The following is a 6,616-nucleotide window of genomic DNA, read 5'->3' as shown; positions in this document are numbered from 1 at the left end:
CCATGAAAAATTATATTTATTATGGCGGCTACCATCAAAAATTTCCTGTCAAACGAGAAAGTTTTTGTTTAAAAAAAATTATACTATTTCGTTGATTCATTTTTTGCAGCATAACAAAATTTTGACCGGTGCGATTATGTATTGTTTTGGTTGGATTCATAGATATTTTATTTATATATAATTTATAAAAAATAAGATAAATTTTTAATTATTTTTAATTAAAAATAATTATTTATTTGATTTTAAATAAATATACTATCTATTTAAACATAAGTTAAAAGTAACTATTTATTTTTACTGGATGATCTTATATCTTATATTATTTAAAATATATATATTATATTATCATATATAGTATTCATTTACAATAAGATAGTATTATATTATATTAGTGTAGTATTACTTTATAATAATACGGTGTTACTTATTGTATATATTAGATAGTATTTTTTAAATAAGATGTATTACATTATCATAGTGTAGTATTTTTTATTGTAATATTATTTACAACAATCAATATTACTTTATAATAGTAATATAATTTTATAATAGTATAATATTACTTTATAGTAGTGTAATATTGGTTTGTAACTGCAAAAGTAATTGAGTCATTTTACTCTATTTGGATAATTGTTTTAAGTTATGTTTCAAATGGATAGCTATTTTTATTTGAAACTAAATGGGTATCTACTTTTAAGTTTAAACTCAAGTAAATAGTTTCTCTAGTTTATCCTATACTTTATTTAATAACTAAGTGTGCATTAGCAATGTTGTTGCTTTTTATCTTTATGGTAAATATCCAAATCTACTATAAAATTATCGAATTACTTTTATAGCTCCATCTTTGGAAACCTTAATTGAGTCAAGATTGGAGTAGAAAAAAATTTTAATTTGTTGAATGTAAATTTTTATGAATATTATATTTTACAAAAAAGAGATTTTTACTATTTTTTAAAATAAAGGATATGGGTGATTAACAAGCTCTCCAACTTTCTGACCTCCAATATTATAATTTTAAAAATTTAATACTAACTAGATATTATGAAAATGCCGTAGCTTCAACCAACGGTAGTCCCTTGTATGTTAAAGTAACCCTTGATTTCTATGTGTCACCGGATAACTAGCAAAGGAATGGAACGATAATAATGAGTAGAAATACTATTTATTGTTTATTTATTTATTTATTTTGATGGAAAGGGAGGCAGCATAACCACCACCTAGCTTTTATTTCGGATGGAATGTAAGACTTGGCCAGCAAAAAGAAATTGCTGACCAAGAAGAAAAACAACAGAGGAGCAAAAGTAATAACAAAGAAAAACAATAATTAGTTCTCCAAGAAAGAAAGCAACCACAGAAGTGGAGCCTCCAGCTTGGGATCACACCGAAGAAAGTTCACATAGGCACAGAAGTCGCATCTAATCTTCTTGATGGGCTCCTGTTTAAAGCATTTCTGAGATTCGAAAATAGAGGACGAAGAGGTTTCAGAATCAGCCAAAAGGAAAGATGTAGAGTGCTGCTAGGACATGGGTGAGGGAACTAGTGAAGATAAGTTTCTCCAAATCAGTTCAGTGCACCTTCTTGTCTTTTTGTCTAAGATGAGATTCTCCCAAAGACGAAATGAGCGAATAATTTCCTGAGGAGAGGCATAAATACAGTTTTTGAAAGATTCTTCCCCCTTTCTTGCCAGATATGTCAAAATATTGCCTACATTAATTAGCCCCACACTTTTCTTTCAAGTTTCTGAATTTTCTTCCGCCTCCAAGTTATCCAAAATGAAGTAAGATTGGATGGCTTCTCTTTGCAATCCATTTGATTGGAGTTAATTTGATATCAAAAAATAAATTCCATATCAAATTATTATATTTGATATAAAAATAGAAAAAAAGATGATAAAAAAAAAATGATGAGTCTCATGTTTATTTTTTGAAAAGAGAAGATAAAACAAATACAATAACAGGTTGGTATTTGATAAATTTTGATAATCCATACTCGATTAAAATATCCTCAATATATTTAATAAAAAAAAAAGCAAAATGAGATAGTGGTGATAAAAAAAATGCCAAGAAGAATAAAGCTTAGAAAATAGAGTATATTTGTAGTTATTAAATTTATTTTGATGCTTTTAAATTCATTCAATAAAAAGTTTTTGTAAAAAAATAAAGATGATGTTGGCATTATATAAATGATTATACGTTTATAGTCATTATATAAAAATTAATTAAAAATAATAATATTATTTTATATTAAAAAATTATTTTATATTGATAGATATATTTATAAATTTGGCCAAATTCTTATATAGAATTACCTCCAAACAAATATGCTAAATTCTTTTCATTTTTTGAAGTAATTTTACTGCTAACCAAATATAATAAAAATTATTTTTTTTGTAATCATCTTTGTAGGTAACTAATTTTTAAAGATTATAAAATTATTTTCTAATTTGATATATTCCAATCAAAATGGACCCTAAGATTGAAGCATGTCTTCAATATAGACAAGATAGTTTTAGGAAAAGAACATCTTAGGAATAAATGGTCACCGTGTCGGAGTTAGAACAATGACGAGGACATCCAATACCAGCTGACCATCCTTTTTTGCAAAAATTTCATCTGTGCATAGTTTGTTTTTCAAGGTGGCTAAATGAACACACACCTTTCTTCGTCCAGAATCGCAGCCTTCCAAATTAATTACGTCAGCTTCACCTCTTAGATTCTTATATTATTTTATCTTTCCTGATAAAATAATATATTGATACACTCCCATGTATACATACATTCCAAAAGCAACTGTTTTATTTTATTTTATTTTTGTATAGAGAACTATTTTATCCCGGATCTTGTGTATATATGTCTTCCAAAATCATTCATTACAATTTTTTTCAAAAGGGACGTGATGGGTCTACATTTGACCCCTCATTAACAGCATCACTATTTGCCGTCTAATCTACAGCATTATTTGCATCTCTATAAATATGCTTAGCTATTATATTAAAGTTCTAGTATCCAAATCTCGATTATCAGAGGTTTCCTAGTATTCTAATGCTCCACCCCCATTGCATATTCATGATGTGACAGCTCTGAACCCTCCCTTCATGATTAGATGATCTCTCAATTCAACCTTCGGCACGGAAATATTATAAAGCTTCGAGCATGTGTTTATGGGACCATGTGTAATCCAAAAATATGTGGCCATCGAGAGATTTTTTTAAATATTTTTTATTTATTATTTTTAAAATTATTTTTTTATTAATTTATTTTTAAAATTATCGTCTATCTCGAAATCATCGTTCAACCGATGATTTTATGACCACTTTGGCACTGATATAGCCGGAGTGAAACCGTCGGCTGATCAATACATCAAGTGTAACATAAAAAATATTAAAATTTTTATATTTAAATCATATTATTTTATATTTAATATTATTTTATATTTTTAAAAAATAATTAATTATAAAAAATTAATTATAAATTAATTAATAATAATTTTTTAATATATATGAATAAAATTTATATTTAAATTTAGATCTGTCAGATATTGGTAGAAATTTAATAAAAAAAAAAAAAAAGAGAGAATAAAAAAAAAGCATGCGGCTTGAGGCTGGGGCTCAATAAGGGAAAATAGGGAATTAAATGAGTGACCCGTAACCTTTAAAGAAAGAGGGGTTGTTGACTTGTTGGGAAGAGAAGAATTATATGGGACCCATTCAAAATGGAGAAAGGTTTGCTTGAGCTTCACGTGGAGCAAGAGAGTTTGAAGCAAAGTGGACGTTGGCATGTCACACAGCATCGCTTGCGTGATCACTTTCGCATGTTTCACGGAAGCCTAGGTGCATGTGGACTCAAACAACGAGGGAGTGGAGCGGGGCCAGTTCAAGCGCGATCACTTGGGAGCGTTTCAAAAAGCTTACGCGATAAAATTAGGATTGACAAAATATAATTTGATTTATCAATTTGATTTATATTTGATTCATCATAAATAAATTTAAATTTAAATTAAATAAATTTGAATCTTAAATAAATCAATTCATTCAATTTATTTAATAATTAAATTAGATTTAAATTTTAAATATCCGATCCGTTTAATTCGTTTAATATCCAAATCAGATTGAGTCAGATAATTCATTTAATCTATTTAACTTATTTAATCTGTTTCTGTTCCGTTTATCCAACATGTTTAACCTATTTAATCTATCTAAGATCCGTTTAATCTATTTAAAACCTATTTAATCTGTTTCTGACCAATTTAATCTGATCTGTTTAACCTATTAATCTAATTTGATCTATTTAATAAACGAATTAAACGGGTCGAATCGGATTATCTGTTTAATAAATAGGTCGGGTTCAGATTTGAATTTTTGATCCGTTTAATAAACAGATCGATTTGATTGACGATTTTGTAACTCGATCCATTTATGACCCGATCCGTTTATGATCCGATCCGACCCGATTACCACTCCTAGATGAAACAAAGAGCGAAATCGAGTGAACTTTGGTACAAACATAAAAGCTAAAAATTTTAATGGGATTCAGGTACAATTTCGAGTAGAATTCGAACTCTTCACAGCAGCGACGTCTTATAATCCCAGATCGATAAATAATAAAAATCCCTTCCTCGTAAAGCCTATAAAAAGGACCCAAGTTACAAGGAAAAAAGCATCCAAGAGTGAGAGAGGCACAGAGAAAGGGCAGCGAACATAGCTTTAGGTTACAGAAAAGGCTTCTAAGAAGGTGTTTCGAAGCTGAATTTTATTTCTGCACCATCTTCATACCTACACCATCTCAAAAATCAAATCCAAAGGGGAAGAAGAAGAGAAGCCAGTTCGTTCTACGGAGTATGAAGGAAGAAGGAGAGGTCGTCAACAATCTTTCCGACGAGGCTGTATTAATCTATTTTAAATTTTTTTATATTTTATTTTATTATTCTTTTAAATTTTTGTACTTGAATTTTATTTTTAATGCAAAAATTTATTTTCTTGAACTTTAAATTTTTGTTATTTATTTTTATTGCAAGTAGATGCTAAGATCTAATTAGTAGATCTTAGTTTCAATTTATTTTTATGCTCTTTAAATTTTTATCTTTTATTTTTATTACAAATAAAAATAGGATCTAAAGAGTAGATCTTAGTACCTGATTTATTTTTTATACTTTTAATTTCTATATTCTAACTTAAATTACTTTCCTCAAAATTTTATTTTTTTATAAAATCAAAGATTTCAAATTAAAATACTACATTCTCTGTGGATTCGATCCGACTTCTACTTTTACGTATTTTTAATTTTTAAAGTCAAAATTAATTTGATAATCACGGTTTCTCATGACAACATCGCGAGTATATCAATTTTTGGTGCCATTGCCGAGGAAGGCACCAATTTTAATATTTGATTTCTTTGATTTTCTTATGGATATAGCTTACTATTTTTTTTTTAATTTTTTATATTTTTTATGAAAAAAAAAGAGAAGAAAAAAAATGAAATGCTTCAATTTGATGAGATCAATCCTAATCCTAACCTAAACTATTTTTTTAAATATTAATTACTATTTTTTTCAAATTAATATAAAATTCACACATATAAACCTAATAAAAATTATATAACAAGAGTAGAAACTTAACTATTTAGAAACATTCATCATCTTAGATTTACTTTTGGTGATCACTGGAGACAAAGTAAGCTTTCAAGTTTGATTAATTTCATGCATATAATTTAGTTGCATAGAATCCTTATTTGAAATTGATTGTGCATATTTATCTCAAATCAATTTAAGGATAACACTTATTAATAAGATAAGGTAAAAATTTCATCACTCTTTCTTAGCCCAAAAATATCAATCAACATCCCGCATTAATCCAAGCCTAATTAAAATTAAGTAGACGTTGGCCCTTAGGATCAATTGAGTTCAGTTTGAGTATTTGATGAAGTCAAGTACAAAGTAAGTTTGAACTCACCCTTGAAACTGGTGTCTAAGAAAAGAAGTTACAAAGACAAAGCCTAAGTGGACTCATGGTTATTTAATTGGTTCCGTTACTTATCTGGACAATCCAATTGGTGTCCAAGCAAGCAACGAGGGGACTCCTACAACCCCACCTCTTATCTGACTAGTTGAAGGAAGTGAAAACTGACCCAACTTGCATCTAGACTAAGTCACTCTATATCGAACTGTTAAGTTTAAGAAATCCGTAGGTATTCTAGGTTTAATTATTTGCTAATTTGATTGTAATTAACACTTAACCATAACTAATTCTTCTCATCTATCGTCTCTAGGTCTAAGGCTTTCTTAAGGTTCTCACCTTTAGAACTTCTCACTTTCTTCCTCTTCTCTTTCTTTTCTCTCTCTTCTTAAATAAAAATAAAAAATAAAAAAAAATTGAACCACACATATTAGGGTTTGCGCTAGTTTATGTATGATAGAAGATTTTTTTTTCTAACCTAGTTAAACCCAATTCTGAAATTGAACGACTGATCCATGTTAAACCTGATAATCAAATGGCTGGAAATCTTGGAGAACTGCCTGGGCAAATGAAAAAATATTTTATTCCTTCTACTTATAACCCATCGATATTTCCATCATTCTATGGGATCAAACATTTAGACTTTAGTCTAATGGCTGATTTGAA

This window comes from Elaeis guineensis, chromosome 5 (genome assembly GCF_000442705.2).
Source record: "Elaeis guineensis isolate ETL-2024a chromosome 5, EG11, whole genome shotgun sequence".
Classification (NCBI taxonomy): Eukaryota; Viridiplantae; Streptophyta; class Magnoliopsida; order Arecales; family Arecaceae; genus Elaeis; species Elaeis guineensis.
The sequence above is the reverse complement of the archived record's forward strand: the minus strand, read 5'-3'. Positions refer to the sequence as shown.